Here is a 24,621-nt window from a genome sequence, read left to right on the forward strand (position 1 = left end):
CGGGCCCGGCCGGGAATGAAATCTTACCATGTCACCTCTGTGTAGGAAAGAAATGTTGCTTCACGTGTGCTAAGTGCAGATCATAATATCTCACATATTTATATAGAGAGAATCACTTTCAAATTTAACCCAAGATAAGCAACAGGTTTGGGGGATGATTTTACGTATTTCTTAAATTTTTCTTTTTTCTAGAGGGGACTCTCAAACACTGATATATCACTATGATTTGAATGTAGGGATTTAGTAATCAAAGTTATTATTGCAAAAGAGTCAGGTAGCTGGACAAATTTTATGGGGAATACCCAGTTTAGCAGAGGCATTTAACATTGGATTTCTAGAGTAATCCACAATGGAGCCAAGGACATGATCTTCAAACATCTTTGGCTACTGTTTCTTGGTAATGCAGTAATTTTTGAAAGACAAAATATAGAACAACCATTGCTACTGTGTTTCCTTCTGCCTTGTAGCACTCCAAACTTCCCTGAAACTGAGAAATGAGAAAATGACAAGCACTGGAGAGACAAATCTCTGATCCCCAGGTAACAAATTTAAAATGGGTGAATAAATTCCATTCAGTATCTTGTCAGTGAAGACATCCTAATCCCCCTACCCCCCCCCCAAAAAAAAACAAAACAACCCATGCAAAGCAGTTTTAATATTCTATCCTTCCCTCCCCCCCTCCATTCTTCTATAATATTCATTGTTTGGTGATCAGATAAATCCACAAAAAGTGGTATTTTCAGACAAGCATATGTTTTATCCCATAAATGATATAAAAGACTTTTTAAAAATCTGCTTACTGATAAATAAGGGATTGGGTGCTTAAACAGAAAACATACATGTCTTCATTCAATCTGATTAGCTAAGCTGAGCAGGTACTTCCTCAGCCAAATCCTCCAGCAGCTGCTAGGGAACATAGAGGAGTATTTACTTCAAGGGGCATAGTCCCACCAAAGGCAAGCTTTCTTCTTTTTTGGCAGGGTCCTAAAATAGGAAGTAACTCTTCCTAAATGTATTCAAAGGGCAAGAGCTACAGAACAGTACTTGTATTTTTTTTCCTCTGTTCATTCTCTCTCAATCTCTCTCTCTCTCTGTCTGTCTCTTTCTGTGGTGTGTGTGTGTGTGTGTGTGTGTGTGTGTGTGTGTGTGTGTGTAATTCAACAAGTTTTAAATACATCCCACTTTTAGGACCTATGTCTGTGCTGCAATTTCATGAAAACTAGCACATACAAATCAAATTTCACCAAAACAATGGTCTCCTAAGACTGCTCTACATGCGTCTGTGCAACCTGACAGGCAGAAATAGGCCACACAAAACTTCTGAGTCTTCTGTTTGACCTCACATATTCCTACAAATGAAAATCTCATGTCAGAAAATCTCATGTCTTTGTTTACATATAATTAAAAAGAAAAGTCTCTTTTGTTGTGAAGGAAGAGAGGTGGTATAACTAATATGTATGTAAAAGCATAACGTTGCTAAAAGTTCTTTCAAACTGAAAACACAAATAAAAGCCTTTCTCTTTTTTGTTTGTCTGCAGTTTTTGTTTGAACTCAACAGCTATATACGTTTTTATTTTTTACAAAGTTTTGTAAATATAGTTCAGGCTGGCAAAACACCCCTCTTTCCATAGAACCCTATGGATTTTGCTGTGCAGTCAATTCTTTTACTTTGATAATAAAATTCTACATTTCCTTCTCTCTGGATTACAGCTGTATGTGCTAGGTAAAAGCCCATAGATTCTTTCCGCACTTAAAAAGAACCATTCATTATGTAGCCTAGACAGAAATGTTTAAATTTCCATTGTAATTAAAAAATATTAAGTGTCCCTGGCTGAGTTTTGGAAGTGTGAGCTGCTACCATGATGTTGGAAACACACAGGCCCTTGAAATGGTGATGTCCTAGTCACACAAAATATCTGTTGGCATGATAGAGATCTTAAGCAGTATCGTAACAGAAACAGATACTATTCACATTTCATATGGTCAGAAATTGATCTCACAATACTGGAAAATGCCAATGAGAAGTGTCTGCTGGGATGGGATTACTGCCCTTTTGCATTTTTATCTAAAGTCGGTGGCAAAAAAACATTCCTGGTTTGGAGATTCTCTTTGTCTCTTCTATGTTGCTGAGGGGGTGGTGCAGAGGGATAGGAAGGGAAATACTGCCAAGCTACACTCTAGTGGTGGAATGTCCGTGGGGTAAATTTGTACTGTTTTGTCCTCTACTGAAGGTGTTAAAAGTGTGCAAAGGCTGCATCCCCGTCAGTGTGTTTGGAATCATGGTGATGGTGTTTGGCGTCATCAGTGGGATGTCATCTGGCGACCGGCGCAGCGTGAGGGTGTAGTCTGGTGGGCAGGTGAGCCTCAGCGTGTCCTGTGCCTGCAGCGACTCACACTCGTGATCATGTTCCAGCTGCTTCATCTGCAGAGACATGATCTCTTCGTTCTGGATGTGAGCGATATCATTTGTGGTGTTTCTCTGGGGACTCGGGCGCCTGTGAGTCTCATGGCGCCTCTTGTCCTTTTTGTAGTACAGCGCCGCAAAGGCTAAAATGTTGAGGAAGAGGAGCGATGCCCCGACGGCAATGGTGACACTTAATTCAGTGGAATAATCCCGTTTGGTTTCAATGAGGACAGTTGTGTCCTCGGGTCCCGTTTTGTGAGGGTCCTTAGAGTGTTTGGGATTGTTGGCAGGAGTGATTGCTGGGCGTTTGGTCGTTGGCCATATCTTGGCCGGAGATCGGCGGGTACCATAGGGAAATGATGTCATGTCTGGAGGAGGAACCTTTGTGGTTGTTGAAACATACTGGAATATCTCATTCAAGTTGTGCAAATGAGGAACGAGTTCCAACCAGAAAGCCACTTTTGTTGCCCGGTAGTGATCTCTCACTCTGGTTTCAAGCCTATATGCAGATAGAGCTGGTCTTTGGGATTATACTTGGACCAGGCCACTTCTTCAAAGCGGTTGGGTTTTGTGTGAATGAATTTGGTATCCTGAGGAACTGGCTGATTTGGATCACTGGGGATAGAAGGAAGAAAAAAGAAAAGTCATACCCTTCCACACGTGACATGAAATTATCTTAAACCAATAAATCAGGAAGTTACAATCACTCTTCATATATTTTTCGATGACCACAAAATACCCAGCAGCAAAGGTACATTCTGCTTTAATCCTAGACATGTCTACCATGTTGTCTTTTCCTTTAAAAAGTGCTTATTTTTATTTTAATATAAACCCTGATAGCAGTATTATGGTGTTTTTATAACATCTCTACTACTTTTAAGGCATCAAATGATCTTCAAAAGTAAACGGAAAAAAGGAAAACTAAGTGTCTCGAGGAACATTTTCAGTATTTCAAGTTTCACTCTTTTGAACTGTAAAACTCATCCAGGAGTGATTTGCTCCAAAGGGATACTTGGCAAGGTCTGGAGACATTTTTGGTTTTCATACAGAGATGGCAGTTTCTATGAAGGGTGGAGGTCAGGGATGCCACTAAACACACTCTGGTGCACAGGAGAGACCCCCACAGCACGGAAGTTATCTGGACCCAAATGTTAACAGTACTGAGGCTGAGAAATTCCTATTAAGAATTGTTCGTCCGGGCGCGGTGGCTCAAGCCTGTAATCCCAGCACTTTGGGAGGCCGAGACAGGTGGATCACGAGGTCAGGAGATCGAGACCATCCTGGCTAACACGGTGAAATCCCGTCTCTACTAAAAAATACAAAAAACTAGCCGGGCGAGGTGGCAGCTCCTGTAGTCCCAGCTACTCGGGAGGCTGAGGCAGGAGAACGGCGTAAACCGGGAGGGGAGCTTGCAGTGAGCTGAGATCCGATCACTGCACTCCAGCCTGGGAGACAGAGCGAGAATCCATCTCAGAAAAAAAAGTAGAATTGTTCAACAAGTGGCCATTCTCTGTCTTGCTCAATAATTGCATTTGAAGTAAATGAACAGATGTTGCAGTTTTAGCAATGAAAATTGATATTAACACTCAAAATAAAATAGGCTTTATAATTACAAGCTGTTTATAAATCAACACATGCATCAGTTGTTTGCTCTCTTTTTGAAAGTAAAATACCTATGCCATGAACACTTTTTGAAGACTGAATCCAGGAAAGATGAAAGCACACCACATTTGCTGTAAGAAGTTTGTTACAATGGTACATATAGTTATGGTGAGGTAAACATGTTTAGGATAAATGAGACACCCAGAAACAAGCTGAGGGCAGTTAGAGATGCAAAGTTGTGCTTAGAAGCTATACACTGAAAAATTATCTTATTGTTATGTGCACAAATGGGCAAAGGTAGACGGAGAATCATAAAAGATTGGAGATAATTCATAAAACATAGAGCCTTTAAACATTTTTGCAACCAACTCTTTTAAGATAACACTTCCCCTTCGAAAACATATAGCAAATTCTCATTTCTTCCTTTTCTTATGGTTGATAAAGTAAGCTATAAAACCAATTACATTTTAAGGTCTAATTATTATTAAAAAATGAAATTACGCATGGTAAAATGTCCTCTAGTGGTTAAGACTGAGCATTGAGATGTGACGTGCAGACTAAGGCAGGCAGGGAGTTGCAACATCCTGATCAATGGCTCCAGGTGTAAGTTAAGGTCCATCTTCCACGTAACTCCTCCTTAGGGGAACTTTTGTGAAGCTACCTATAGCCATTGCATATTGCCCTGTATGGCAGAAGGCTGCAGGACCAAGGAAGAGTATGTATCTAGTCATTACCAGACATTGTGAAGGATTCAAACAATGTACTTGACTCAGAGATGCCATATGTGCTAAGGGAAGATTTTCTGCCCTCAATCTGAGTCTGTGGTTGTTGTAAAAGAAATAATGTCCCTGTATTCAAATTTCTGAAGCTCTGGCTCATTAACAGCTGTGAAATCTTCAGCAAAATTCCAGTCAGTATTGGCCTTAACTTAGCCACCTACATATTGAATAAGAATATTAGGCTTGGAGATTAGTGACGAAGGTTGAAAAAAATGACAAAATGTCAGACATATGGTAATAAATCAGCAAATATTATCCCTTCTCTTCCAATAGAAAAATTAGAACACCTACAGTATTGCAAGGGAGGTGGAACTAGGGATGATGGAGTGATATACTGTATATCAAGTATATGCTATAATTCTATATTATATACATCACAGAGTATATAAAAGTATACTGTATATTACAAACTATAGATAAGTTTACTATGTACCACAGTTTATACTGCATACTAACCATATACTATATGCAGTGTATATGTGTGCATATTTATTTATATATGTATACCTGTATATCTATCTATAGATATAGATAAGATGTATTATGTAATAGAGAAGAAAAATAAAGTCAACCACTACCTATTAGTTGAATGCATACTAACTTCTGTGCTTTCACGTTACTAAGAGGGTGAGAACAAATACATGTAAAATCACGTAGGTTCTAATACCATGAGATCTCATTTTATTCATAAAAAATATATTTGAAAAGTCTACTGTTTTTTATTTAGTATGTATATATTTTGATATGGTTTTGAAAAATACTGGATTCATTATAATATCTCATGTTTCTTTTGATTCTTTAAGGACTTCTGAAAAAGTTATGAAGTTTTTACCTATTTAATGAGTTGAAATAAAAATAAATGAATAATATTTTAGGAAAAAATTCCTGCTAATATTTGTTATTGATTTGTAGTGTTCTAAAGAAACAAATGGAAGTGAAGATTCCTCCTTTTCTTCATGGATCCAATTTTACTAAATTGGGTCTATTAGATGTGTGGCTATTTTATCTATTAGGCAGTGAGCATCTAGGAGATGGAGTACTCTGTTCATGTTCATTACTGGGCATTTTTTAAGGAATCCAGGGTATATTTGAAAGGTAAAGAAAACATATTTATTTTGCTCTTGAAGAATAAAGGGAAGGATTTGGGATACCCAGATAAGTGAGCTGCTGCCTGATACACTCCATCTATTAAAGATCTCAGAGATACATAGCCAGAATTCTTAAACCCAGATAAATTTGTGGAGATTATGACAGTCCACGCCATTCCTGTTACTAAACCCTGCAGACAGTGAGGTCTAGATGTATGATATCAGCGTTTTATTTTTTAGTCTTTATTCAGCATGAGAAATGTTTAAATCACTGTGAGTAAAATTAAAGATTATAATGACTAAGCATAGAAACACAAGTTGGTCTCTGTAGTAAAAGACTCAATACATGTCTTCCTCCTTATCCATTAGCACCTAAGACAGCCATTTCCATCTGTCCTGTTTTATTTGATATGTAATCTTGGCATCGGAGACTCAAGTGCAATTCTAATGTCTTGTTCATTTCTTCAGCTAGAGATGGATATAGTACTATGATCTCTCTAAAAATATCTATGAATCCTGTCAGCCGTTCCTTTAAGTAGTACAGGTTTTTCTTATACCCAAAACATTGTTAGCAGTTAACAATCTGTTACCAAACTAGTTTACTATGCATTCAGCGACTCTTCTGCCACACCAGGTGAGGATGTTCATTCATTCAGCTTAAAATCCCTTTTTGGTAGTAAAGGTCTCCTTTACAACTAGAATTATGCTGCAACTCTCTGTAACCAATTCCTGCTAAATACTTCATTGGGACTTCCTCCCTCCACCCCCTGCCCCAGGTTTAGCAATGGTTAAATATAAATTATTGATAGAATAGAGAACATTCAACAGCAGTGATGATGTCTGATGCAAACAAGATAGAAATCAATCTCATGTACAAGTCTCAGACTTAGTGGAACAACATAAAAAATGAAAATACACGTTGATCTGATTTGCCATTACAAAATTTTCTGCCCATTTCTGACTTTCAAAAGCACATAAGTTCTTCTATTACGTATTATAATGCATTGTTTGATAACTTTAAAGCACTGCTCTTTGTCATATCTTATAAAGAGACCAAGATTTGGCCAATCGTTGTGACTCTCACCTGTAATGCCAGCACTTGGAGAGTTTGATGTGGGCAGATCACAAGGTCTGAAGTTTGAGACCTGGCCAACATGGTGAAACCCTGTTTCTACTAAAAATAAAATTAGCCACTTATACTATACTATACTATACTATACTATACTATACTATACTATACTATACTATACTATACTATACTGTATGTGCAAAGGCTGCATCCCCGTCAGTGTATTTGGAATCATGGTGTTGGTGTTTGGCATCACAAGTGGGATGTCATCTGGCTACCAGTGCAGCATGAGGGTGTAGTCTGGTGGGCAGGTGAGCCTCAGTGTGTCGTGTGCCTGCAGTGACTCACACTCGTGATCGTGTTCTAGCTGCTTCATCTGCAGAGACATGATCTCTTCATTCTGGATGTGAGTGATATCATTTGTGGTGTTTCTCTGGGGACTGGGTACAGTGGTGGGAGCCTGTAATCCCAGCTACTTGGGAGTCTGAGGCTTTAACTCAGAGGTGGAGGTTGCAGTGAGCTAAGATCACATGAGATCACAGTACCATGCTCCAAACTGTGTGACATAGAAAGACCATATCAGAAAAAAAAAAAAAAAAAAAAAAAGACCATGATTCCCCCACTCCTTTTGGCCCATCTCTTTCTGCACAGAGCTCAAAATGAGAGAATCCTGGATCAATGGGCACCTGAATTTTACTGATCAACTTGGACAAACCCTTCTCCTCCTATTTCCCAAATATTTTAGAGGAAAATAAATTTAACTCTCTAGAACCCTTTTCAAACCTTAGAGATCATTTTCACCTGCATTTGACGGTACTTCTCATATCCAAAAATGCTTTCAATCTACCTTATTTCTACAATGGCTCTTCATGTTTGGGCTTACACCGTTCTCTTCAAGCATGATTTTAGTTCACTGACTTGGACTAATGCTGAAACATCTCCTTGCTACAGGGGAGAACCCCCTCAGGTATAGGTCTGGGCACCTACTTCCCTTTTCAAAACAGTAATTAAAAAGTAGCAAGGATTATTTGAGGCCCTGGCATTCACTGATTTCAACATCCTGTGTTCATCAAGGTTTTTATGATTTAGAGCTTCTGCAGCAACTTTCTTCTCATTTTCTACTGTGTTTGCTTGTTGACTCTGCCTTTCTAAGATGGGGGGTCCCTCTTATCTAATGCTAACATGAAAATATACAGGTGACATGATTTGTAAGCAAGGATCCAATTATCCCTCCCTCTCTCCTTCTTTCCTTTCTCCCTCCTCCTTTCCCTCTTTTCTCTCTCACACTCCCTTTCCCTGTTTTCCCCCTTTCCCTTTCCATCCCTCCCTTCCCTCAATCCTTTCTTCCTCTCCTCCTCCATTCCCTCTTTTTTCTCTCTCTCTTTCTTCCTCTTTCCCTTCCTTCTTTTTTGTCTCCATCTATTTCTTCCTTCTCTCTCTTCCAAATCTCTCCTTCCTTCCTTCCTCTCCTTTTTCTTCCTCCTCCCTTCCTGTCTTCCCTCTTTTATCTCACGCTTTCCTTCCTTTTTCCTTCTTTTCTTCCTTTCTTCCTTCCTTTCACCTTCCTTCCTTGTCTTTCCTTCCTCTTCTCCCCCTTCCCTCTTTGTTTCCTTCCTTCCTCCCTTCCTTTACTCCTTTGATTTCCTCCCTTTCTTCTTCCTTTCTTTTTCCCTCTCTTCCTCCCTCTCTCTCTTCTTTCCCTCCCTCCCTTCTTATTCATTGCAACTCTTTCCTCATTGCAACTCTGCTTCCTTCAGTGCCTTCATCCTCCCTTCCTTTTTTATTCTGACATACACATTCTAATATCATTTTTCTGTGATCATTCAAATTTCAAAGGTTTATGTATACCAGGTATATGTACTTTTAAACTTATACTAAGGGTCACAACCATCTGTTTTGAGATGTCTGTAAAGAAGCATCCAGATACCATCCACTTCATCTCCGTAAACTTTTGTCATTAGGAGACTATGCTGTGCCTGCAGGTTTAAAACACATGACATGATGACCACTGAGAGTGGTGAAACGTCCTCTCACAGTGTGATCCTCTCCCCACAGCACTGTGTAGTGACAGACACGCTGTGAGCTCTTCTTGTTTCCTCCTGTCACCTCCAGTGCTGGAAGGGGACAGTGAAGGAATGCAGAAATATCCCCTCCTTTTCTGTGAGTAATCATCTGAGTGTGTGCTTTGTAGAATGGCATTAAACTTGGCAGCTCACACCATGACAACAGATAAGATGCGTCCCATGTTTTCTCTTTACAGGCATCAGATTGGTTTGTTCTCTGTACCTGATGACCAGGGAATCCTTCTCTGCCCTGGAGTGATCAGCCACCACCTAATTTACAATAAACAAATAACTAGCAACAGTGAAATTCCTCATTTCCTTCTCTTATAGGGCTGCCAAAGAAGTGTGATCACTTAAACTATTTATATTTGAATCCACATCTTGCATTTCACATGACATGTAAGTTCTCAGCAACTTCCTTGATGAATCATTTGAGTCATTCTAATACCTTTCTAATGAAACAAAATAACTCACTGCATTATACAGTCTGTTATTTCAGGGATGTTTCCTATGGATGAAGAAACAAAAATAGAGGCTTCAGACAGACTGACATTCAGGAGCTTATTGCCTCAGTGAACTCTCTACCTGCAGCTTTTGATTTGAGTAACATCAGAGTGTCTCTCCAAGTTCTAGTGGTTTTGCTTCCTCATCTCCTCCAGTGATGTCAGGGGCTCCACAAAAGCCAGAAGCAGCTTCAACACAGACCATGGATGGCAATGTGAATGCATTCCCTAAATGCAGGGTGGAAGTCACAGGCTCTAAGCCAAGTGACTTTAAGAAACAGATTCATGGCATTAAAAAGTACTCAATAACACAGAGCTCACTGGTATTCTCACGGCTCTCTCAGACTTTCATGATATCTTGGTAAAAGCGTCCTTTTGGTGCCAGCAGTGATAATAATCACCTCACAAAACTAATTAACCACCTTTTTTTCCTATTGTTTTTTTCCTTTATTTCTTTTTCTTTTTTTAAGTAATGAAAGAGCCAGCCTCAGTCTCATAGCCTATGGGAGTCAGGAAGAGTTAATGAGAATTTAACAGCATTATTTAGATTTCACTATTGTTTTAATGGTTCTATAAAATATATGAAGACTAACTCTAGCCTTCCACTTAAGATAATCGATAAAGTTTATTTTCAAATTCTATAAGGAGGAAAAGAAAAAGCATAGGGTTTTAATGGAAGTAAGTAAACACAGTGTACCATATGAACTCAGCAATATGTTTGGCTGCCAATACAATGAAGACTGACAGAATATAGCCCTTTTGGGAAACTCTCTTGCAAGTCTTCAGGCTTCAGGACAAAGGAATTCTCTACAAGCGTAGACACCACCTATGTTAGTGTTAAGGTGTGGCCCTGTCTTCACAAGTTATTAGAAATTGAATACTGTCTCCTCCTAAATTAAGATATGCGAAGTCCTAACCCCCATACCTCATGAGGTATGTGAGCATGTTTGGAAATAGAGTAACTGCAGATGTGATTATTTAAGTTAGGAGGTCATACTGGAGTAAGTGAGCTTCTAATGCACCTTGGCAGATGCCTTTATATGAAGACAGTCATGTGGAGACAGAGAAATGCAGGGATGCCGTAAGATGACAAAGACACAGAGTGTAGTTGTGCACCTGCAACCCAGGAATGCCAAAGATTGCAGCCAAATACCAGCAGCTAGGAAGCAGCAAGGAATACTCCCCTGCAACTTTTGAAGAGAACTTGGGCCTGGAGTACCTTCGTTGCTGACTTCTGGTCTTATGAACTGTAAAATGATAAATTCTGTTGTCATATGACACACAGTTTTTCATGCATTTTGTTTGCTTGTTTTAAAGACACAGGTTTTGCTATGTCACCCAGGTTGGAAGGCAGTGGTGCAAACATGGCTCACTGCAGTCTTGGCCTCCTGTGTTCAAGTGATCCTCCCACCTCAGCCTTCTGAGAAGCTGAGATTTCTCAGCTCTTGGCATATTCTACTATGGCCTCCTAATAGTTTTCATTTGTTTTGTAGAGACAGACTCTCACTATGTTGCCCACGGTGGTCTTAAAATCTTGCCCTTCTTAGGCGATCCTCCGGCCTTGGCCTCCCAAAATGCTGGGGTTATAGGCATAAGTCACTATGCCTGGCACAGCCACATAGATTTTGACACTCTAGAAACAGCAGCCCAAGCAAAACTAATAAACAAGGGTTACTTTGAAAAAATTATGAATTTGATTTCAGTCATTTCTTCACACAGGAAAGAATCTTTCAACGATAGACAAGCATCTCCATCAAATATTGGCCCCTCCTCTGTTCTTCTCCTGGTAGCCAATCTCTAACCAAATCTACAGAGTCTGATTTTGAAAGTTGGTATCCAGATGATACATTTTCCACTTCAAAGACATGCTAACATGCTATACATTTGCCAAAAAAAAAAAAAAAAAAGAAAAAAAAAAAAAAAGAAACCCTGTCATCTGATCTTCTCAGAATTACTGTGCATAGCTCATGCATGTCAGGGTCACGGCAGTCTGAGAGCCTCACTCCGCATGGGAAGATTTACTCTCCCTGAGTGACATGCACATCTTTCTCTTTCATTCACTTTACAGAAACTCAGGGTGGATGACAGTGGTACACACAAGTAGAACAGAATGATACCCCATTGATTTCCATAGTTATATTATTAGACAAGAGAAAATGAAAAGATGCCACAATATTTGTAGCTATTTAGGATGCTTTTGGTTCTTTGCAGAGAATCCGCTCGGTACAATATTGGCAGACTCTGTTGAATGTACATTTTTTGTATATTTTATATTTTATACTATATTTAGACCAATAAATGAGCTTTCCTGTGACATATGTGTGTGTGTTTATATATGCGTGCCATATAACAATATAATACAAATATCATATATTTTCCTTTGTGCTCTCTCTCTAGCTATATGGCAAAGGAAATACAAATATATATGTATATGTACATATATTTGTACTTGTATATGTATATACATATTTGTATTTGTATTTGTATTTGTATATATATTATGTATATTGCATATGCATATATAATATATATATTAGTATTTGTATATGCTACACACAAATATACTGGTATTTACATGTATGTCAATATACAAATGCAAATTATATAAATGTATATATTATACATATGAGAATAGTTCTTTTTCTCTATATATGTTAATACATGTAGGAATATATGTTTACATTTCCCTATAAATATTATGACAATTGTTTGTATTCCTATGGCCAGGCAATCTAAGCAATTCCCCAAGTGGTAGCTCAGGTGACATAGCAAAATCCTGTCTCTAACAAAATAAATTTTTAAATTAGCTGGGTATGGTGGCATTCACCTGTAGTCCCACCTATTGAGAAGGATGAGGAGGGAGGATCCATTGAGACCAGGAGTTTCAGAACAGCTTGGGCAACATAGGAAACCCTGTCTCTACAAAAATCCATGTAAAGGCGTGGTGGTTCATGTCTGCAGTCTCAGCTGCTTGAAATGTTGAGATGGGAGGAGCAAATAAATCCATGAGTTCTAAGCCACAGTGAGCTATGCTTGCACCATTGCACTCCAGCGTAGACAACAGAGTGAGACTTTGTCTCTATGAAACAAATAAAAAAATAAACATTAGCCAGGCAAGGTAGTCACTTGTACTCCCAGCTACTCAGGAGGCTGTGGCAGGAGAATGGCTTTTGCCTAGGAGATCAAGGCTGTAGTGTGCTAGGGTTGTACCACTGCACACTAACCTGGGCAACAGAGCGGGACTGTGTCTCTTCAACAACAATAAGAACAAAAACAAAACTGTTTGATCAGCTGTTAACAGAACCATTATGTATGTGTAAGTCCTGCACCTGCAAGTAGGAACTCTAGAATTTCTAATGGGCAATTAGAATCTAGTGAAAATCTGGTTTGACACTAAAGTGTTTTACTCCTAAAACACTTTGGTAATAAAGAAAATTTAAGTTCTCACAGATGCTGGGGAAGACTCTCCTTGTTATTGCTGTGTATATAACTGTGTGTCTGTATGTGTATATGTGTGCACACATGTGTATGTGTGTGTATGCATGTGTGCTCCTGCACATGCCGGTAGAAGGAACACTTACACTGAGGACCCAAACAAGCGAAGAGGACGGTGATACCACAACAGGAGGAAGAACGTACCCAGTTTTGGCGAAGTTTGTCCAGTAGGTCATGATCACGGCGCTGAGCATGATGTCATTCTTGGAGAAATTACAACTGAAGAGCTCGGTGGGACCGACCATGGGGATGCCAAAGACGTAGGGGACCTCATCGCCATGGGCCGAATCCGCCCAGCTGGGCTTCATTTCGCTTTGGCAGTGATGATAGAAGGCATAGAAGTAGGTGGGGGAGCCGTACTGCGCGTGCAGGTCGGCGGTGGCCACGGCGGGGGCCACCCACTGGTGGTCAGTGAAGAGAGCCACCAGCGTTTTCCGCCGCGTCTCCGGATTTTCCTTATCGGCCCAGTCTGTGTACATGAACTTGATAGTCTCGCGCAAAGTGTCTTTCCCTTCAGGATAGCCGTAAAGGTTGTCCACGAAGTTGGACACGGAGAAGTCAAAGTCGTTGGGCGTCACACCGTCCTCGTTATCCACGATGCCATCCACAAACTTCAAGCCTTCCCCTTGGTTGACGCCCAGCATGATGTCGTAGTTGAGGAACTCGCCTTGCTCCATCAGGATCTGGGGGTCGTCTGGGATGACGTCGCCGTCAATCACGGGCCCGAAGGCTATGTGGTAGGTGGCTGGGGTGATGGTCTGCTGGATGAGCTCCTTGTAGTTCTTGTTCCGCAGGCATTCTACCATGTCCATGGTGTCCAGCATGTTGCAGCCGACCTTGTCTGCCAATATCCGAGTGTACTTGGCCGGCTGGTAGTTCACTGCCCAGCTGGACAGGGCGGTACCGCTCTGAATGATGGCCTTCTGGAAGAGACCTGCAGGTGCAAAATTGTGGACATGCAAATTAAAACCCGCAGGACAGAAACACAGCTTTTACTGAGCAATGAAGGCTGTGATTGTCTCTCAGCATGTGAATTTCTGGACCAGTAGCATTCAACTCTGTCAGGGGACCTTTTACCCATTTTCATTTGGATTCCCTCCCTCTGAACATTCATTTTTGGGAATGATATTCTACACACATGCTCACAGACATACACACACACACACACACAAGTTTAAGGAAATGAAACCACATTGAGGCTTTTCCCTGCACTGGTAAAACACATGTGATTTCTTGTTTTCTTCCACAATTTAGTGTCCTTTTTGCTTCCTTGCCTCCGGGTGCCATATATAAAAACTCAACAGCAACTGCATTCCCATTTCTGACGGAAGAACAAACAAACAAACAGGCCTTAACTAGTAAAAGGTCAAAGCCTCCCTTGTTTCACAACAAATCCAGGTGTCTCTTCATTATGAGAAAAAATAAATCCAGTTGAATGAATTTCAGAGTCCTAATTTAGGAATGCATTTCCACCCTGAGTCTAATGAAGATATTAATGTTTGGGAATTAAAATAAATGCATTAGCTTAGCTATGCCTATCACTCAACTGGGTACCCAAATAACAAGTTTTTTTTACGTTATTTTCTTCAAGACTGTATCCACTAGAAACTCAGAGATGTGTTTTTTTGTTTGTTTTTTTTTTATTTTTTTACTTTTTTTGCCACATTTGAAAAATGGTCCACTTGGTGAGAAACTTGAAAAAGCATGGGCAATTTTAGGAGTAAAATTCTATATAGCTTAACATTCTCCATCAGCTCAGTCTACTACATGAATGTCCAGAAGTATAAAATCTGTATTTTTAATCATTACAGGACAAGAGATGGCAGGCTGTAAAAATCACAGCATTCCATCTACAGTCACTTCCTGCCATTTCTGTGAATCCCAGACTGAGTCAGGCACTAAAGAATAAAGCATTCAGCTGTAAGTCCAGATACCCTGTCAATTTTTAATGTCATGGAAGCAATCAAATATGAGGAAAATATGATTGTCATCAGGAAGACGTGATTTTAAAGACTGAAGGATTGCCCAAAGATGACACACAAGACTGCAACTTGAAAACCAATATGGCTTTAACCGTTATGTCATCAAGGCCATCTTGGGGACATTTCTGTCAGAAATGTGCAAGTTTTGACTCGAGTACTTGGCTCTGAAGATTATTTTAAAATATCCAAAAGAAAGAATGCAAATATGTAATCTGTTGGATACTTTCATTAGTTAAAACGTTCAGAATTAGACAAATGCTCTGACATATTCCTTTCCCACCCTTCTTATAACTACTGGCAATAATTTAGGTAGCAGCATATATATACATGTAACATATATAATACATATATGTGTATATATATGTAACATATATAAAACAGTTATTTGTAAGTTAGGGAAGTAATATAACTCCTGATGAGACCAAAAATCTTAGATAATGAAAAAAATCACCCATAAGTCACACATTAAAGCACAACTCACATTAGCATAACGCGTATGTTAGGAATTAACTTATTCTTTCTTACATCATTCTCTCCCATTCAAACATTGTTTTGAATAGCTGAGCCCGATATTTATATAGCTGTCTATACTGTGTTTTTCCACTTGTTGAATATCTTAGGTAAGTTATTATTCTTTTAAGTTAATGCATATGGTTTCTCATAACTTTCCTCTTCTTTTCATCTTGTATTTCATTTCATTCTTTGCTATGGTAATAATACTGGGGTGAATACCTTCATAAAACTATCTCTTCCCACATATTCTTTGTCTTCATTAGACTAGAATTCCTAAGGCCAACAATTTGGGTACTTTTATCTTTATCTTTATTTCAGATAGGGTGTATCTCTGCTATCCAGACTGGAATGAAGTGGCATGATCTTGGCTTGCTGCAGCTTCTGCCATCCAGGTCCAACTGATCCTCCCATCTCAACCTCCCAAGTAGCTGGGATTACAGGTGTGCACTGCCATACCTGGCTAATTTTTGTAATGTTTTGTATAGATGAGGTTTCACTTTGTTGCCCAGGCTGGTCTTGAATTCCTGGACTCAAGCAATCCTCACACTTCAGCCTCCCAAAGTACTAGGATGATAGGTAGGAGTCACAGTGCTGGACTCATATTTTTCATAATTCTTGACGATACTGATGGGCTGCTTAGAAGCACTGCCTCGCAGAAATGACCAGCACAAAGGTTTTTCTGCAGCAAATAATAACTTCTAACCTGTTGACTTAAATAATTACTATTTTCCTCTAACTAATGTGTCTTATATGTGTTTCGTTACTCCTGAATTTGGTTCTGACTGCTTTCTAAGTCTACAACTGTCATATCAACTGATAAATGTGAATATCTATGTATTTTCAAAAATGCCATAGAAATCTCTATGCCAAATGGTTCATCAGATTATTCACTGTTCCTGTTTTTAAAATAAAGTTAGTGCAAATATGAGCCCTTCCTCTTTCCTGGTATTAGCACTAGTTTGAGGTAAAAGGTTTTTTGGTCTTCTGGGCAAAACAGTATCAACTATGAACTCAAGAATTCAGAGTTTGGAGGATTTTAGGAAATCCTCATCTGATCTATCTTGCTAAAGAAGACACTGAGGAGCATAGTGATCTAGAAATTTGTTCAGAAGGTGCAGAAAGTGAAGAAAGTCCTCCAGTTACTTGAAAGAAGGGTATTTTTAAATTTTACTTATCTATGTTTAGACAGGGTCTCTCTTTGCCACTTAGGTGGGAGGGTAGAGACACCATCAGAGCTCACTGCAGCCTCAACCTCTCTGGCTCACGTGATCCTCCCTCCTCAACCTCCCAAGCAACTGAGACCACAGGCATGCACCACCAGCCCCAAGTGGTTGTTATTGATTTTTATATAAATGTGGTCCCACTATGTTGCCCAGGCTGGTCGCAAACTCCTGGGCTCAAGCCATACTTCCCACTCAGTCTCCTAAACTGTTGGAATAACAGGCATGAGCCACCTTACTCAGCTGATAACTTGAATAAATAACAGTTCCAGAGGCTGAAACACGCAGATCACTTAATTTCAGGAAGTTTAAGACCAACCTGGCCAATATGGTAAAACACCGTCTCTACTAAAAAATACAAAAATTAGCTGGGTATGGTGATGGGCACCTGTAATCCCAGCTACTCAGGAAGTTGAGGCGGAAGAATCGCTTTGAAACTGGAAGACAGAGGTTGTGGTGAGCTGAGATCATTCCACTACACTCCTGCCTGAGTGACAGAGTGAGACTCCTTCTTTAAAAAAAAAAAAAAAAAGGCCGGGCGCGGTGGCTCAAGCCTGTAATCCCAGCACTTTGGGAGGCCGAGACGGGCGGATCACGAGGTCAGGAGATTGAGACCATCCTGGCTAACACGGTGAAACCCCGTCTCTACTAAAAAATACAAAAAACTAGCCGGGCGAAGATGGCGGGAGCCTGTAGTCTCAGCTACTCGGGAGGCTGAAGCAGGAGAATGGCATAAACCCGGGAGGCGGAGCTTGCAGTGAGCTGAGATCCGGCCACTGCACTCCAGTCCGGGCGACAGAGCGGGACTCCGCCTCAAAAAAAAAAAAAAAATCCATTAAGATTTTGAGTACTTCAGATATAAATAGTCCAGTCAGTGTGGTGCCATTCTGAAGACAACCAATGACACATAAGAAATTACAATGCTGTGTTGATGACTGAGATGGCTATTGTGAATATTCATTTGTACCTGGCCAGTAACAGAGGACTGGATCTGTTCTGCAGACTTTCCTGCTTCCTCCTTTTAGGCCACAGCCAAGAATTTGTGATCTGGCTTCAAGAACCAATTGCCTCAAATTCCTGCAGACTGCTCTTTGAAGTCTCATCTGATACTGCAGAGAGCCTGCCTCATGTATGGACAGCAGGCAATCACACTGAATGAGCCTCAGGCACTCTGGCAGGGCTCAGGGGTGTGACTGTCTATCCTGACCACCAGTTAGGCAGCATAAGCAACTACTACTTAGAGGCCCAAGTGCACATCTGGTTGGGTATGGTTGCCTATGCTAACTACCATGTCCAAGTGCAGGTCTGGTTGATGTAATATGATGTGCATGTGTCTCTGTGATTTCCACTTTCTCTGTTTCGCCAACAGCAGTTTTTTCCAGGTTATTAGCAGGGCCCCACCGAGGGTTTGGAGCTCCCATGGGGACAAGTAGAGGAACTCATGCCGACTGCCCCAGCAAGGAGGTTCTTCCTAAAAGTGAGTGTGAGAGAGAGATAAAGCAAACTGTGAACACTTCCAAGTGCCTCATGCTGAACTGACAAGTAAGAAGGTACTTTGCTGAAAGTTATATTTGCAGGAGAGGAAGAAAGGGAGAGAGAGAGAGAGAGAGAGAGAGAGAGAGAGAGAAAGAGGGAGACAGAGGAAAGAAAGAAAGAGAGATGGAGTGTGGGAGAAGGAAGAGAGGAAGAGAGACAGTGAGGAAGAGAGTGGGGAACCAGAGACGGAGGGAGAGAAAGAGAGAGAAGGGCAGAAAGGTAGAAAAAGGTGAGGGGATAGTGTGAGGGAGAGGCAGATGGGGGAGAAACAGTGGGAGGACGGGAGAGAGGAAGGGGGAGAGACAAAGGAAAAGAGACAGAGGGATAGGGAGAGAATGAGAGAACACAGGGAGAGACAGGAAGAGAGAGTGAAATAGGAGAGTGAAAGGGGAAGAGTGAGAGAGGGAGGTGGACAGAGTCAGGGAGAGAGACACTATACCTGTGGGTAGAATCTACTTCTCTACTAAAGCACCAGCCAGGTTCTCAATGTTTCCAGAAGATTTAAGAATGAATGTGAATTAGAGAAATGACTTAATAAAAACATTTGGCTGAAAGCTCAGCTGATTACAAAATCTATAAATCTACAATATTGACATACTATTTCCCTTCCTTATTGACATACTGTCTATCTTCCATATTACTCTTACCAAATTGTAGCTAGAAGTTAATAAAATTTCAAATGGTCAAATACAATGAGAATGTCAAAAGAAACAAAAGTGTCCACCCTTCTAAAGCAGTTATTTTGTTCCAATCATTATAACTGACACCTAATTGTCACACATTTAAATTAGGAATGTTGCTGAGCAAGCATGGTGGCTCAATTCTGTCATCTCAGCAGTTTCGGAGGCCAAGTGAGGAGGATCACTTGAGGCCAGGAGTTTGAGACCAGACTGAGCAAACATAGCAAGACCACTTCTCTATAAAAATAAAAATAAAAATTTAATCATTAGTCCCAGGTATTCAGCAGATTGAGATGGGAAAATTCTTAAGATCAGGAGTTAGAGGCTGCAATGAGCTATGATCATGCCACTGCACTCCCTCCTGAGTGAGAGAGCAAATGGAAAAAAAAAAAAAAAAAAAAAAAAAAAAAACTGAGTTAAAAGACATGAAGATGGGTTCATTTTATCTTTAAGGCATTTTCCGTAGCAATTTCCAGGGTGACTTCTAGCAACTTGGACATGCATTTCACATATGAACTCTGACTATTCATTTATTGGTTCAGGGCATTTGCCCACCCACCCCAGGGATACCATTATTACCTTCTGAGTAGTGGGACAGTGTCAACAGGCTGACACAGGAGGCCCCAGCCCCCGAGCCAAAGATGGTCACTCTCTTGGGGTCCCCGCCAAAGGCTCCCACATTCTCCTCAATCCACCGCAGTGCTTGAATCTGATCCAAGAGCCCATAGTTGCCTTTTGCTGCCTGGTCACCAGTACTTAAAAACCCTACAGAAGAACACAGAACATTTTTGTTGGTCAAAAAAAAAAAAAAAAAATGCATACATATCCCCACTATTTGAAAGGTTATCTCATAGCTTGTCTTCTTCATTCTCTCTCTCCACAACACTCACCCTCACAAATTAGAGGAAAAACTGGAGAAAAGGTTTTGTGGCAGAAATAATTACACAGATAATAGTTATTGTTCAGGTTGACATTATGATACTGTGTCATCTTTAGGTATGTATGGCTAATGTAGAAGGCAAAATGAATGCAAAATATTAGGGAAATTGCAGGAAATTGGAGAAAAAAATGGAGAAAAATTTTTGTGGCAGCAATAATTACATAAGCAATTTTTTTTAGGTTGACATTATGATAATATGTCATCTTTGAGTTTATATGTGGCTAATACAAGACAAAATGAATCTAAAATAATAATAACATGAAGCAATCCCAGAAGTCATTGTAAATTTTACTATGTTCAAGGTACCATTTCTGTGCACATTTAAATAAAACAACAACAACAACAACAATAACCGACTCCTACAATAAATTACGTACTCAATATCCCTTGAAATGAGTTAATGACATGGATCTTCGAAAAAAAGTATATGTTTAAGGGACAAATATTATTGTTGAGTATTTGGGGAAGGCTTTTGTTGTTGTTGTTGTTGTTATTGTTGTTTTACCAATTTCATGTCCTTAGATGAGCCTTTCTCCTGAGCAAAGTTTGATGCCTTTTATGAACAACAATGTCACATAAGGGAAGGGCTTGTTTGTATGATGACCAACTGCTTTAAGCCCTAAAATAACATAAATCCAAACCAACTCCTTAAAAGCATATTCCTAACCAAAATTGACAGCAGTCCAATGAGGCACTGAATGTTGGCTTCTACTTTTAAAACAAAAAGAGTAGACGGTGAGGCTGAATACCTGTAGAATTAACTAGCTTTTCTTGCATTAGGTTTTCCATTAGGTTGTTCTTGCATTAGAACAACTGCGGGAAAATGCTCTGAGCTGGAAAGCAGGCAATGGCCAGGCCTAAAGAAAGTCACAGGATTTTTTTTTTGTACGATGACAATAAATTCCAAGCCTGAATCGGGAGTCACTATTGCCTGCAACTTTCAAAGAGAGGCAGCATTGCAACTGTGAGGTTGGATACTTAAAACACATCCTACCAATATGATTTCTTTAAAGTTCAGAGAAACTTGATGTGAGATTAGCTATGATTAGTGGGTACCGTCAGACATTACCCAAGCCCCCCACCATTTAATTAGTGAATACTAATAAGTGCTTCATGCCAAAAATGTTCTGCAACACCTGTCACCATCACTAAATCTTTGACTCAGTTTGTTTATAAACAGCATCGGGCTCTGCTTGGAAGAAAAAAATCGTTTCATTCAGGGTACATGTTACAATGATGAATAATGCCTGTGTGGGTGCCCTATAATACTACAGGGCCATGCATTCTTCCCCTATTAAAGAGAGAGGTAATTAATTCTTAAGGCATGAGTAATTTTTTAACAGAATGATTCTGTCTTCAGCACATCTTTTCTTAACTCACTGTTTTCTCTTTCTCAATTCTACAGAATGATCTATGGCCTTATTTCATTTCTGCAGAGGATCACGAAGAATTTCAACATACAGTGAATCACTGGCCTTTCTTCCACCACAACCCCTTCCTCCCAAGCAAAACAAGCATGTTGTAACCTTTCCAACAATAGGCCATGAATATCCCTTGCATTCAAAAATCTTAGTTCTTCAAACAGAATCGTACTGGATGAATTGATCTTTGACGTTCAGAATTTCTTCTATATATTCTATAAGCTGACAGTGAAATGGAAATGCTTGCATCTCTGAAGTTTAACAAATGAATGTGATGTTTTGAAGCTGGTGTTTCCATAGTTTCTGCATTGGAATTTTCATTTACCACAACATCCAGGGATTATGATTTTTCTTTTTAAATTTAAACTATCAACAAGTGGGAGTACCTGTTTCAGGGACAGAATGAATAAAACTATTTTATGCTTTTTACAAGAGTATACTCCTTTCAACTTGACACCACCTTTGCAAAATGTGCAACTGTGAGAAAATTATAACAGTGAAAGAGATCTGACCTAACCAACACCATCGTGCCTTTCACCAGCTTACTACATATGATCATTGCTGAGCATAGACCAAGTTAACTTTGGTATAAATTGAACTTATAGTTCAAATGATCATAGCCCTTCTTAAACTAAACCACCTTTGTAAAACTAATGAAAGTTCAGCAGGCTAGAAAAATAAGAGGGGTGTAAATTCTGCTAAGATATTGGCTTAGTTAAATGATTACCAGCCATTATTCTGATAGGTGAAGCCAGATGGACATCCTGGGTCGAGTGCGGACTTGGAGAACTTTTCTATCTTAAAACGGAATTGTAAAACACACCAGTAAACACTGTGTAGCTAGGTTTGTAAAATGCACCAATCAGTACACTGTAGTTAGTAAGTAGATTGTAAAATACTCCAATCAGTAATCTGTACAAACACACCAATCAGCAATCTGTAGCTAACAAGAGGATTGTAAAGTGCACCAAATGGCACTCTGTGAAATGCACAAATCTGCGCTCTGTAAAATGCACCAAACAGCAGGAACTTAAAAGTATTCAATCACAAGGAGGATTGCAAAAAGGGCATTCTGATAAGACAGACACAGAACATGGGATGGGACAAATAAGAAAATAAAAGTTGGCCAACTCAGCCAGCAGCAGCAATGCACTAGGATCCCCTTCCATTCTGTAGAAGCTTTACTCTTTCACTCTTTACACAAATCTTGTTTTTGCTTATACAATAAATCTTGCTGTTGCTCATCCTTTGGGTTCATGTCACCTTTAAGAGCTGCAACACTCATGGTGAAGGTTTGTGGCTTCATTCTTGAAGTCAGCGAGACCACCAACCCACTCACAGGAACCAACTCTGGGCATATCTAGGGGCTCGCCCAGGGTATTGAAATGTGGTATCATTGGACCCCTTTTGCTTCTATTCTATCCTATTTTTTCATAGAATTTGGGGACTAAATACCGGGCACCTGTCAACCAGTTAAAAGCCACTAGTGCAACTGCTGGACCAAAGACACAGGTGTCAGGTTTTTCTGGGAAAGGGCTCTCTAACAACCCCCAAACCTTGGAATTGGAGCCTTGGTTTGCCTGGAACCAGCTTCCACTTTTCCTCCATCTGGGCTGAGCCAAGAGTTGACAGGGAGGAAAGTCATTCAGCTTCAGGGTCTTGCCAATAAGTTAGTTGACCCTGCAGCCATAAGCAGAACTCTCCAAGTTATGATGCCCAAGTGAGACTCACCCATCTATCCTATCTATCCTGACCCTAGTCTCCTGGGTCCTAACTCCTGTAAGACAAACCTTCCTCCTGCCTCTCTTCTGTGATGGCAGCACTGTTTCTAAAAAACACTCCCTGTCTCTGGTGATCTTCTAATTTCTCCTGCAAATGATTTCTAGTATGAATTTTGGGATTCTGTTCCTTCTTTAGGCACCCAGGCTCACCTATCAGAAAGACATAATTTTCACCTGAAGCTGTGTTGGGAGGACTATCTGGAATTTTAGCATCCCTCCTCAGACTAGTAGACCTAACAAAGACAATTCCTGAAGCTAGAAATTATATCCTTCCTATTCATATGATGAGTTGTGAGGATAAAAGGCATCACTCTTCCAAACCTGGAGATCTCTTCCCTCCTTCAGAGTATGGCCCACCACTCCATTTTGAGGCATATCATCTTTATAGGACAAGGATAAGGTCCCAATAGTAAGAATATAATGCTTAGAACTCTAACAGATTTTCAATAGTGCATTGGTAAAGGTCACTAAATCTGATTTTTCTCAGTGCTATTTGTGGTCTAAGAAAAAAGGCAAGGGTGCAAATTTTCAAGAATGTGTTGGTAAGGAAAACTAAATCTGACCTTCATCTGTCTTCCTTGTGGTCTAGGAGGAAAACTAGTGTTTCTGCTGTTGCTTTGGTGAGCGCAGCTATTCTGAACATCAGAGTCCAGGGACTGTTGCAAGTTCTTGGGCAAGGAAAAAAAAGCAAACTGAAACTACATTTTTTTTTTTTTTCAGATGTGAATCACTCAGGCATCAACAAGTTCAACCTTGCAATGCATCCTAAGCCATTGGGGACAATTTGATCTGCAAACCCTGAAAAAGAAGTAGCTTATTTTTTTTTCTGCACTATGGCTTGGCCTCAATATTCTCTCTCTGATGGGGAAAAATGCCCACCTGAGGGAAGTATAAATTAGAATACTATCCTGAAGTTTGCCCTTTTCTGAAAGAGGGAAGGCAAATGGAGTGCAATATCTTATGTCCAAGCTTTATTTTCATTGAAGGATAATCCACAACAGTGAAAGCTTGAAATTTGCATTCCACAGGAGGACTTCTCAGCTTACCTTCATATCCTACCATCTGTGCAGCTCTCTTTCCTATCAATAATAAGTTTCCTCTAATCTCCCCCACCCAGAAGGGGAATAAGCAAAGAAATCTCCAAGGGACCATAAACACCCCCGGGCTATCAGCTATGTCCCCTTCAAGCTGTAGGGTGAGGGGAATTTGACCCAACACAAGTACATGTCTGCTTCCCACTCTCCAATTTAAAGCAGATCAAGGTAGACCTTGGGAATTTCTCAGATAACCCTAATAGGTAAATATATGTCCTACAGAGACATCTTAGGGCAAACCTTTGACATCACTTGGAAAGATATCACGCTATTGTTAGATCAAACCCTGGCCTTTAATGTAAAGAGTACAGCTTTAGCTGCAGCCCGAGAGTCTGGAGAAACTTAATATCTTAGTCAAGTAAATGATAGAATGACAGGTGAAGCAAGCGACTAATTCCCTACTGGTCAGAAGCCATATCCCGTATGGATCCCCACTGGGATCTAGACTCAG

The 24,621-nt window shown here is 40.1% G+C and overlaps 1 pseudogene across 1 annotated transcript; it reads right to left on the bottom strand.

The window, feature by feature from the left end:
• Positions 1-1,049: 1,049 nt before the first annotated feature.
• LOC117088190 lies at positions 1,050-19,829 on the bottom strand (annotated as a pseudogene). The gene is made up of 3 exons (XR_004439059.1): positions 19,514-19,829; positions 13,148-13,937; positions 1,050-3,019 (listed from the first exon to the last, which is right to left on the bottom strand). The product of XR_004439059.1 is annotated as a neuroligin-4, X-linked-like (transcript).
• Positions 19,830-24,621: the final 4,792 nt, after the last annotated feature.

Source organism: Trachypithecus francoisi, unplaced genomic scaffold (assembly GCF_009764315.1).
Source record: "Trachypithecus francoisi isolate TF-2019V2 unplaced genomic scaffold, Tfra_2.0 Contig00728, whole genome shotgun sequence".
In the NCBI taxonomy this organism is placed as follows: Eukaryota; Metazoa; Chordata; class Mammalia; order Primates; family Cercopithecidae; genus Trachypithecus; species Trachypithecus francoisi.